Raw genomic sequence first — 11,705 nt, forward strand, 5'->3', positions numbered from 1 at the left:
AGAGAGGGCGAGCGAGGGGAGGATGTAGATGAGAATGCAGGTGGGATGACATGAGCAAGGTAGTATTTATTGGCGGCCGGAATCTAGATTGATGGGGACAGTACACACGCCGGTCGTCAGAATTTACAAGTACTATAGTTTGAATTACACATGATTCCCGCAGCAAAATCCGTGTGTGAACATAATAGCCAAAATCCATGTATGAACATAATAGCTGACGGTTTCCAATGCAGAACCGTGTCTGATTAATGAACCCCGCCACTCACCTACCAAACCTCGAGCCGCGAGATAGAGTGCCAATCGTGTGGGGGCCGGTTGTCTTGCCAGATCTTTACATTTTCTTTTTTGAACACCAGATATTTACATCCTCTGATGATTTTTTAACTCGCACACAAGTACACAAAACTATGATATTTCCAACCGTTAGGGTTAGGCGTTACATGTAGATGTAGTTCAAATTTGAATTACGGTCATTAAATGGTTAGAAAATCACTTAAATGTCTTTAAAAGGTCAAATGACCCCTGAAATTTTTCAAATTTTCACATGACAGTTGTATTAGTGCACGTTAAACGTAGAAAAAAAATTGAAGGCCATAAGAGGAAGCTATCTCTCGTTCGTCATCAAACATGCATTGTTCCCTCTCAGAACCACGACCCTTCTAGTGCGTTGCTCCGGTTTGTGAGGGGTGTGTGTCCAAACTTCCGTCAAACATGTCAATTTCTTTACCACATCATCTTGGTGGCATGACATTAAATCAAGCAAGGTTTCATGTTTTCTGATCATTTTTAAATTTTTTGGAATTAAAATGCCATGGCACTCCATGCATGTGTGCCCATGCCTTGAGACCAATATGTTTGAAAATTCCTTCTAATTTACTACACATGGAATTAACTCGCACACAAGTACACAAAAATATGATTTTTCAAACCGTTATGGTTAGGCGTTGCATGTAGATGTCGTTCAATTTGAATTACGATCATTAAATGGCTAGAAAATCACTTAAATGTCTTTAAAATGTCAAATAACCCCTGAAATTTTCAACATTTTCACATGACAGTCATATTAGTGCATGTTAGACATAGGAACAAAATTGAAGATCGTAAGAGGAAGCTATCTCCTGTTCGTCATAAAACATGCATTGTTCCCTCTCGGAACGACGAGCCTTCTAGTGAGTTGCTCCGGTTTGTGAGGCGTGTGTGTCCAAACTTCCGTCAAACAGGCCAATTTTTTACCACATCATCTTGGTGGCATGACATTAAACCAGCCAAGGTTTCATGTTTTTCTGATCATTTTTTTATTTTTTAAAATTAAAATGCCATGTCACTCCATGCATACGTATGCATGTGTCCATGTCATGAGACCAATATGTTTGAAAATTCCTTCTAATTTACTGCACATAGAATTAACTCGCACACAAGTACATACATATGATTTTTCAAACCATATTGGTTAGGCGTTGCATGTAGATGTAGTTCAAATTTGAATTACGGTCATTAAATGGCTAGAAAATCACTTAAATGTCTTTAAAAGGTCAAATGACCCCTAGAATTTAAAAAAAATTCACATTACAGTTGTAGTAGTGCATGTTAGAGGTAGAAAAAAATTGAAGGCCGTAAGAGGAAGCTATCTCCCGTTCGTCATCAAACATGCATTGTTCCCTGTCGGAACCACGAGCCTTCTAGTGTGTTGCTCTGGTTTGTGAGGGGTGTGTGTCCAAACTTTCGTCAAACATGTCAATTTCTTTACCACATCATCTTGGTGGCATGACATTACATAAACCAAGGTTTCATGTTTTTCTGATCTTTTTTTATTTTTTGGAATTAAAATGCCATGTCACTCCATGCATATGTATGCATGTGTCCATGTCGTTAGACCAATATGTTTGAAAATTCCTTCTAATTTACTGTACATATAATTAACTTGCACACAAGTACATAAATATGATTTTTCAAACCATTTTGGTTAGGCGTTGCATGTAGATGTAGTTCAAATTTGAATTACGGTCATTAAATGGCTAGAAAATCACTTAAATGTCTTTAAAAGGTCAAATGACCCCTAGAATTTTTTTAAAAAATCACATTACAGTTGTAGTAGTGCACGTTAGAGGTAGAAAAAAAAATTGAAGGCCGTAAGAGGAAGTTATCTCCCATTCGTCATCAAACATGCATTATTCCCTCTCGGAACCACGAGCCTTCTAGTGTGTTGCTCCGGTTTGTGAGGGATGTGTGTCCAAAACTTTCGTCAAACATGCCAATTTCTTTACCACGTCATCTTGGTGGCATGACATTACATAAACCAAGGTTTCATGTTTTTCTGATCTTTTTTTATTTTTTGGAATTAAAATGCCATGTCACTCCATGCATACGTATGCATGTGTCCATGTCGTGAGACCAATATGTTTCAAAATTCCTTCTAATTTACTGTACATGAAATTAACTCGCACACAAGTACATAGATATGATTTTTCAAACCGTTTTGGTTAGGCGTTGCATGTAGATGTAGTTCAAATTTGAATTACGGTCATTAAATGGCTAGAAAATCACTTAAATGTCTTTAAAAGGTCAAATGACCCCAAGCATTTTCAAAAACTTCACATTACAGTTGTAGTAGTGCACATTAGACGTAGAAAAAAAATTGAAGGCCGTAAGAGGAAGCTATCTCCCATTCGTCATCAAACATGCATTGTTCCCTCTCGGAACCACGAGCCTTCTAGTGTGTTCCTCCAGTTTGTGAGGGGTGTGTGTCCATACTTTCGTCAAACATGCCAATTTCTTTACCACGTCATCTTGGTGGCATGACATTACATCAACCAAGGTTTCATGTTTTTCTGATCATTGTTTATTTTTTGGAATTAAAATGCCATGTCACTCCATGCATACGTATGCATGTGTCCATGTCGTGAGACCAATATGTTTGAAAATTCCTTCTAATTTACCATACCACTCTGGTGCGAATCTTACTCTGTTTGACCTACGAGGTTCGATAGTAACTTGATCAAAAGTTTCATGATCATCATCATTAGCTTCCTCACTTACTCGTGTAGGAATCACTGGAACTGATTTCAGTGATGAACTACTTTCCAATAAGGGAGCAGGTACAATTACCTCATCAAGTTCTACTTTCCTCCCACTCACTTCTTTCGAGACAAACTCCTTCTCTAGAAAGGATCCATTCTTAGCAACGAATATCTTGCCTTCGGATTTGTGATAGAAGGTGTACCCAACAGTCTCCTTTGGGTATCCTATGAAGACACATTTCTCCGATTTGGGTTCGAGCTTATTAGGTTGAAACTTCTTCACATAAGTATCGCAGCCCCAAACTTTAAGAAATGACAACTTGGGTTTCCTGCCAAACCACAGTTCATAAGGTGTCGTCTCAACGGATTTAGATGGTGCCCTATTTAACGTGAATGCAACCGTCTCTAAAGCATAACCCCAAAACAATAGCGGTAAATCAATGAGAGACATCATAGATCGCACCATATCTAATAAAGTGCGGTTATGACATTCGGACACACCATTACATTGTGGTGTTCCAGGTGGCGTGAGTTGCGAAACTATTCCGCATTGTTTCAAATGAAGTCCAAACTCATAACTCAGATATTAACCTCCACGATCAGATCGCAGAAACTTGATTTTCTTGTTACAATGATTTTCCACTTCACTCTGAAATTCTTTGAACTTTTCAAATGTTTCAGACTTATGTTTCATTAAGTAGATATACCCATATCTGCTCAAATCATTTGTGAAGGTGAGAAAATAACGATATCCACCGCGAGCTTCAATGTTCATTGGACCACATACATCAGTAAGTATGATTTCCAATAACTCTGTTGCTCGCTCCATTGTTCCGGGGAACGGAGTTTTAGCCATATTGCCCATGAGGCATGGTTCACAAGTACCAAGTGATTCATAATCAAGTGATTCCAGGAGTCCATCAGAATGGAGTTTCTTCATGCGCTTTACACCAATAGGCAGTGCCACAAATAAGTTGCACTATCATTATCAACTCTGCATCTTTTGGCTTCAATACTATGAACATGTGTATCACTACTATCAAGATTGAGGAAAAATAGACCACTCATCAAGGGTGCATGACCATAAAAGATATTACTCATATAAATAGAACAACCATTATTCTCTGATTTAAATGAATAACCGTCTCGCATCAAACAAGATCCAGATGTAATGTTCATGCTCAACGCTGGCACCAAATAACAATTATTTAGGTCTAAAACTAATCCCGAAAATAGATGTAGAGGTAGCGTGCAGACGGCGATCACACTGACTTTGGAACCATTTCCCACGCGCATCGTCACCTCGTCCTTAGCCAATCTTCGCTTAATCCGTAGCCCATGTTTTGAGTTGCAAATATTAGCAACTGAACCAGTATCAAATACCCAGGCACTACTGCGAGCATTAGTAAGGTACACATCAATAACATGTATATCAAATATACCTTTCACTTTGCCATCCTTCTTCTCCACCAAATACTTGGGGCAGTTCCACTTCCAGTGACCAGTCCCTTTGCAGTAGAAGCACTCAGTCTCAGGCTTAGGTCCAGACTTGGGTTTCTTCACTTGAGCAGCAACTGGCTTGTTGTTCTTCTTGAAGTTCCCCTTCTTCCCTTTACCCTTTTTCTTGAAACTGGTGGTCTTGTTGACCATCAACACTTGATGCTCTTTCTTGATTTCTACCTCCGCAGCTTTTAGCATTGCGAAGAGCTCAGGAATCGTCTTATCCATCCCTTGCATATTATAGTTCATCACGAAGCTCTTGTAGCTTGGTGGCAGTGATTGAAGAACTCTGTCAATAACGCTATCATCAGGAAGATTAACTCCCAGTTGAGTCAAGTGGTTGTGGTACCCAGACATTCTGAGTATATGTTCACTGACAGAACTATTCTCCTCCATCTTGCAGCTGTAGAACTTATTGGAGACTTCATATCTCTCAATCTGGGCATTTGCTTGAAATATTAACTTCAACTCCTAGAACATCTCATATGCTCCATGACATTCAAAACGTTGTTGAAGTCCCGGTTCTAAGCCGTAAAGCATGGCACACTGAACTATCGAGTAGTCATCAGCTTTGCTCTTCCAGGTGTTCACAACATCTGGTGTTGCTCCTGCAGCGGGTTTGTCACCTAGGGGTGCTTCCAGGACGTAATTCTTCTATGCAGCAATGAGGATAATCCTCAAATTACGGACCCAGTCCGTGTAGTTGTTACCATCATCTTTCAACTTAGCTTTCTCTAGGAACGCATTAAAATTCAACGGAACAACAGCATGGGCCATCTATCTACAATAACATAGACATGCAAAATACTATCAGGTACTAAGTTCATGATAAATTAAAGTTCAATTAATCAAATTACTTAAGGACTCCCACTTAGATAGACATCTCACTAATCATCTAAGTGTTCATGTGATCCATATCAACTAAACCATGTCCGATCATCATGTGAGATGGAGTAGTTTTCAATGGTGAACATCACTATGTTGATCATATCTACTATATGATTCACGATCAACCTTTCGGTCTCAGTGTTCCAAGGCCATATCTTCATATGCTAGGCTCGTAAAGTTTAACTCGAGTATTCTGCATGTGCAAAACTAGCTTGCACCCGTTGTATGTGAACGTAGAGCTTATCACACCCGATCATCACGTGGTATCTCGGCACGACGAACAGTAGCAACGGTGCATACTCAGGGAGAACACTTGCACCTTGAAATTTAGTGAGAGATCATCTTATAATGCTACCGCCGAACTAAGCAAAATAAGATGCATAAAGGATAAACATCACATGCAATCAATATAAATGATATGATATGGCCATCATCATCTTGTGCCTTTGATCTCCATCTCGAAAGTACCGTCATGATCACCATCATCACCGGCTTGGCACCTTGATCTCCATCGAAGCATCATTGTCGTCTCTCCAACTATTGCTTCTACGACTATCTCTATCGCTTAGTGATAAAGTAAAGCAATTACATGGCGATTGCATTTCATACAGTAAAGCGACAGCCATATGGCTCCTGCCAGTTGCCGATAACTGTGTTACAAAACATGATGATCTCATACAATAAAATTTAGCATCATGTCTTGACCATATCACATCACAACATGCCCTGCAAAAACAAGTTAGACGTCCTATACTTTGTTGTTGCAAGTTTTACATGGTTGCTACGGGCTTGAGCAAGAACCGTTCTTACCTACGCATCAAAAACCACAACGCGGTATAGTGATTGATTTTTGATCTTCAGAAAGAACCCTGTTCATTGCATCCGATTCAAATAAAGTTGGAGAAACTGACACCCACCAGCCACTTGTGTGTGAAGCATGTCGGTAGAACTAGTCTCGCGTAAGCGTATGTGTAATATCGGTCTGGGCCACTTCATCCAACAATACCACCGAATCAGGAAACAACTAGTGACGGCAAGCAATATGTATATATACCCACGCCCACAAGTCCTTTGTGTTCTACTCGTGCATATAACATCTACGCATAAACCTGGCTCGGATGCCACTGTTTGGGAACGCAGTAATTTCAAAAAAAAATCCTACGCACATGCAAGAACATGGTGATGCATAGCATCGAGAGGGGAGAGTGTTGTCCACGTACCCTCGTACATCATAAGCGGAAGCATTATGACGACGCGGTTGATGTAGTCGTACATCTTCACGATTGACCGATCCTAGTACCGAAAGTACGGCACCTCCGTGATCTGCACACGTTCGGCTCGGTGACGTCCCACGAACTCACGATCCAGCAGAGTGTCGAGGCAGAGCTTCGTCAGCACGATGGCGTGATGATGGTGATGATGATGCTACCGGAACAGGGCTTCGCCTAAGCACCACTACGATATGACCGAGGTGGATTATGGTGGAGGGGGCACCACACACTAGTAGGAGTAGGATTCATCCTTTCCTAGTCCTACTAGGAGGAGAAGGGGAAGGAAGGAAGGGAGAGGAAGAGGAGAAGGAAAGGGGGCGAGCCCCCTCCCTAGTCCAATTCAGACTCCCTATAGGGAGGGGGTGCGGCTGCCCCTTGTGGGTTGCCTCCCCTTGAGGGAGTCCTGGACTAAGGGGTCCTCGAGTGTCCGGCCTGTTGGCCATGGGCCGGACTGATGGGTTGTGAAGATACGAAGACCGAAGACTGCACCCGTGTCCGGATGGGACTCTCCTTGGCGTGGAAGGCAAGCTTGGCAACCAAATATGTAGATTCCCTTCTTTGTAACCAACCTTGTGTAACCCTAGATCCTTCCGGTGTCTATATAAACTGGAGAACTTAGTTCGGATAGGGCAGATTCATTATCATAGCCATACAAGCTAGGCCTCTAGGGTTTAGCCATTACGATCTCGAGGTAGATCAACTCTTGTAATACTCATATTCATCCATATCAATCAAGTAGGGCGTAGGGTATTACCTCCATAGAGAGGGCCTGAACCTAGGTAAACATTGTGTCCCTTGTCTCCTGTTACCATCGACCTTAGACGCACAGTTCGGGACCCCCTACCTGAGATCCGCCGGTTTTGACACCGACACCCCTCTTCCCTATGGCCCATGAAGGCCCAACTTTCCCCGGGGGGTTCCGGTAACCCTTCGGCACTCCGGTTTTCTCCGAAATCACCCGGAACACTTCTGGTGTCCAAATATAGTTGTCTCGTATATCAATATTTATGCCTCGACCATTTTGAGACTCTTCATCATGTACGTGATCATGTCCGGGACTCCGAACTACCTTCGGTACATCAAAACACATAAACTCATAATACCAATCGTCACCGAACGTTAAGCATGCGGACCCTACGGGTTCGAGAACTATGTAGACATGACCGAGACACGTCTCTGGTCGATATCCAATAGCGGAACCTGGATGTTCATATTGGCTCCCACATATTCTACGAAGATCTTTATCGGTCAAACCGTATAACGATATACGTTGTTCCCTTTGTCATCTGTATGTTACTTGCCCGAGATTTGATCGTCGGTATCCCAATACCTAGTTCAATCTCGTTACCGGCAAGTCTCTTTACTCGTTCCATAATGCATCATCCTGCAACTAACTCATTAGTCACATTGCTTGCAAGGCTTATAGTGATGTGCATTACCGAGAGGGCCCAGAGATACCTCTCCGATACTCGGAGTGACAAATCCTAATCTCGATCTATGCCAACTCAAAAAACACCATCAGAGACACCTGTAGAGCATCTTTATAGTCACCTAGTTACGTTGTGACGTTTGATAGCACACAAAGTGTTCCTCCGGTATTCGGGAGTTGCATGATCTCATAGTCATAGGAACATGTATAAGTTATGGAGAAAGCAATAGCAACAAACTAAACGATCATCGTGCTAAGCTAACGGATGGGTCAAGTCAATCACATCATTCTCTAATGATGTGATCCCGTTAATCAAATGACAACTCATGTCTATGGTCAGGAAACATAACCATCATTGATTCAACGAGCTAGTTAAGTAGATGCATACTAGTGACACTCTATTTGTCTATGTATTCACACATGTACTAAGTTTCCGGTTAATACAATTCTAGCATGAATAATAAACATTTATCATGATATAAGGAAATATAAATAACAACTTTATTATTGCCTCTAGGGCATATTTCCTTCACTTTGTTCCCCAACAACAACACCCAATATGCGATTATATCCTAAAGGAACTCAAAGGTCCCACCAAGGATAGAACCGCATATTGACATGCTTTTGCAAGGTGGATATCATTACATTGTACCATTACATAATAGTTGGGGACACATAGAAAGGCATACAAATGCCACATGAATACATCAAACATCATTCATGAGAACAACATCCGACTACGGATGAAACACAAACAGAAGCTCAAACGACATCCACCCTGCAAGCCCAAGCTGCCGACTAGGAACCTATCACCCAAACGACGAAGAAGAAGAAGAAGAAGAACTCCAAAACAAGTAAAATCGCTCTCACGTCATGATCATCGCATTACCTGTACCTGCAACTGTTGTTGTAGTAATTTGTGAGCCACGAGGACTCAGCAATCCCATTACCATGGGTATCAATACTAGCAAAGCTTAATGGGTAGGAAAGGATAAGTGGTGAGGTTGCAGCAGTGGCTAAGCAATGTATGGTAGCTAACTTATGAATACAAGAATAAGATGAGAAACTACGCAAATGGTCGCAAACTAGTAATGATCAATAAGTGATCCTGAACTACTTATGGTCAAACATAACCCAACCATGTTCTCCTCTCGAACTTCCCCGAAAGGAGACAGTCACGGTTACACACGTGGTTGGTGTATTTTAGTTGAGTTTACTTCAAGTTCACTACAACCAGATATTAACAAATTCCCATCTGCCACATAACCACGGGCACGGCTCTTGAAAGTTTAAACCCTGCAGGGGTGTCCCAACTTAGCCCATGACAAGCTCATGATCCGCGGAGACAAACCTCCATCGTGGGACCCTTCGATCATACTCGGAATCCCGGTGCACAAGACATTTTGACAATGGTAAAACAAGTCCAGCAAGACCTCCTGACGTGCCGACACCCTGATAGAAGCCGCGCGTATCTCGTCTCAGGCCACGACGGATGAGCAATGCGTACAGGTGCCAAAATACCCCAAGTTGCCAAGGGGCGGCCCCGCACAGTGCTCTAGTTTGGGACCAACACAATCGGCACTGGCCCCCTGCATGTAGAAAAGAATCCTCGGGTTCATGACACCCTATGCCAATTAATTATTTAGTTCAATATTATTATGGCAAATGTTAAAAACCAATGTTGGGCCTTGCTGGAAGAGTTTTACTCAAAGCAAACTGTCAAGAGGGGCCCATGAACCCTCATCGTGTTAGGGGTGCAAAATCAAGGAACCTAACACCGGTATGATGGAAACTAGGGTGGAAAGAGTGAAACAAAACACCAGTCATAAGGTCGAGCCTTCCACCCTTTACCAAGTATATACATGCATTAATTAAATAAGAGATATTGTGATATCCCATGGTATCCATGTCCCGACATGGAACAACCTACAACTGCACCTACAACTAGCAATGCTATAAGAGGGGCTGAACAAAGTGGTAACATAGCCAAACAACGGTTTGCTAGGATGGTGGAAAAGGTTAGAGGCTATCATGGCAATTTGGGAGGCTTGATAACCAAGTGGTAGGTAGTGCGACATACCGATAGCATCGAGACAACTAGCAAAGCAAAGATAGTAGTGAGATCAAAGGTGACGGTCATCTTGCTTGAAATCCCGCTAGGAAGAAGAGCGAGTCCATGAAGAAGACGATCCCACGTAGTCGAACGAATCCTCACAATCGCAACGAAACAGGAACTATCGAGAAGGAGCACAACCGGAAACAAGCAAACAACATGGTAAACACACAACACATAAACATGACATGATGCTCAACCAAGTATGATGCATGACAAGGCTACATGATGCTACTAATAGCAAGAGATGATGCATACAAGAACAACACATCAAAGCAAGTTTAAATGAGGCCGGAATCAACATATAACAATTCCTGAAACTCCCCATATGCAAATTTCGAAATTGGTCCAGATCTGAACAAAACATTATGTTAAAGTTGTTAAACACCAAGTTAAAGTGCTCCATGATGATCTACGCGTCTTTCTAGTCAAATTACATATAAAGTTCATTTAATTCAGAGCTACGGTCTAGAAGATATGAGCAAAACAAGTTAAACATGGCATTGATGCAAATGCAAGCAAAACACAATCACAAACACTCCAAAACATGGATGCAACATGGAATGATGAAACTACATGCAAAACGAAGCAAGTTTCATATAGAGCATGCTCAAAACGGAGCAGCGGTTCAACAAATACACTCAATACAAGTTTAAAGGACAAGTTGTCCAAAATAGCAACTAGGCATCTTACAAGCACCATAACAATATGCTACAAGAACAAGATATGCACAAACATGACATGCACTTAAAGTACAGATTGCATGCTTCAAATAACATCAAGTTTCAGGTTCATAGGCATCGGGATTAATCCAATATGATCAAAGCAAAAGGCAACTTTATAACACAGATTATGACAGTGAAAAACAGGGCATACATGTGAGCAGGAATAACATGTTGACATGTTGGAGGCATGAAACGATGATGCTACAGTGCAAGAACATAACAAGCAAAAGCATGGCACTAAAGTACAGGTTAAACATGGCAAAACATGGTTACTAAGCATCTCCATATAACATCTAGATCAGTGGCAATCATCAAGACAAGTAAGCAAGTCATAATAGGTTCTCAGACTTGGTGAAAAAACAGAGTAAGGCTGAAAACAGATTCATGATGCATACTTTGAGACAACAAAGGTATATGCTGCAGGAACAACTCATGGTATCAAAGGGCATGGAAAGCATGTACAGGTAGAGCACTACAAAACATTAACACCGAGCTACTGCTAGAAACCTCTAGAACCTACTCAAAACATCATGGCAATATTGCAAACGATAACATATTCACAGACTAAGTGGAATTTAGTGAACATGGCAAAAACAGCGACAAGTAGACATGTTTGTAAGCTTGGTTAACTCCACATAAATCATATCAGGGTAAGTGAATGTAACCAACAACAAGAAGGCATATTTGTGCAGCTACTCATGGCAAGAACATGGTCATAGTATGCATAGATCACTAGCTATTAACATGGCAAGAATGAACTTA

Source organism: Triticum dicoccoides, chromosome 5A (assembly GCF_002162155.2).
Source record: "Triticum dicoccoides isolate Atlit2015 ecotype Zavitan chromosome 5A, WEW_v2.0, whole genome shotgun sequence".
Lineage (NCBI taxonomy): Eukaryota > Viridiplantae > Streptophyta > Magnoliopsida > Poales > Poaceae > Triticum > Triticum dicoccoides.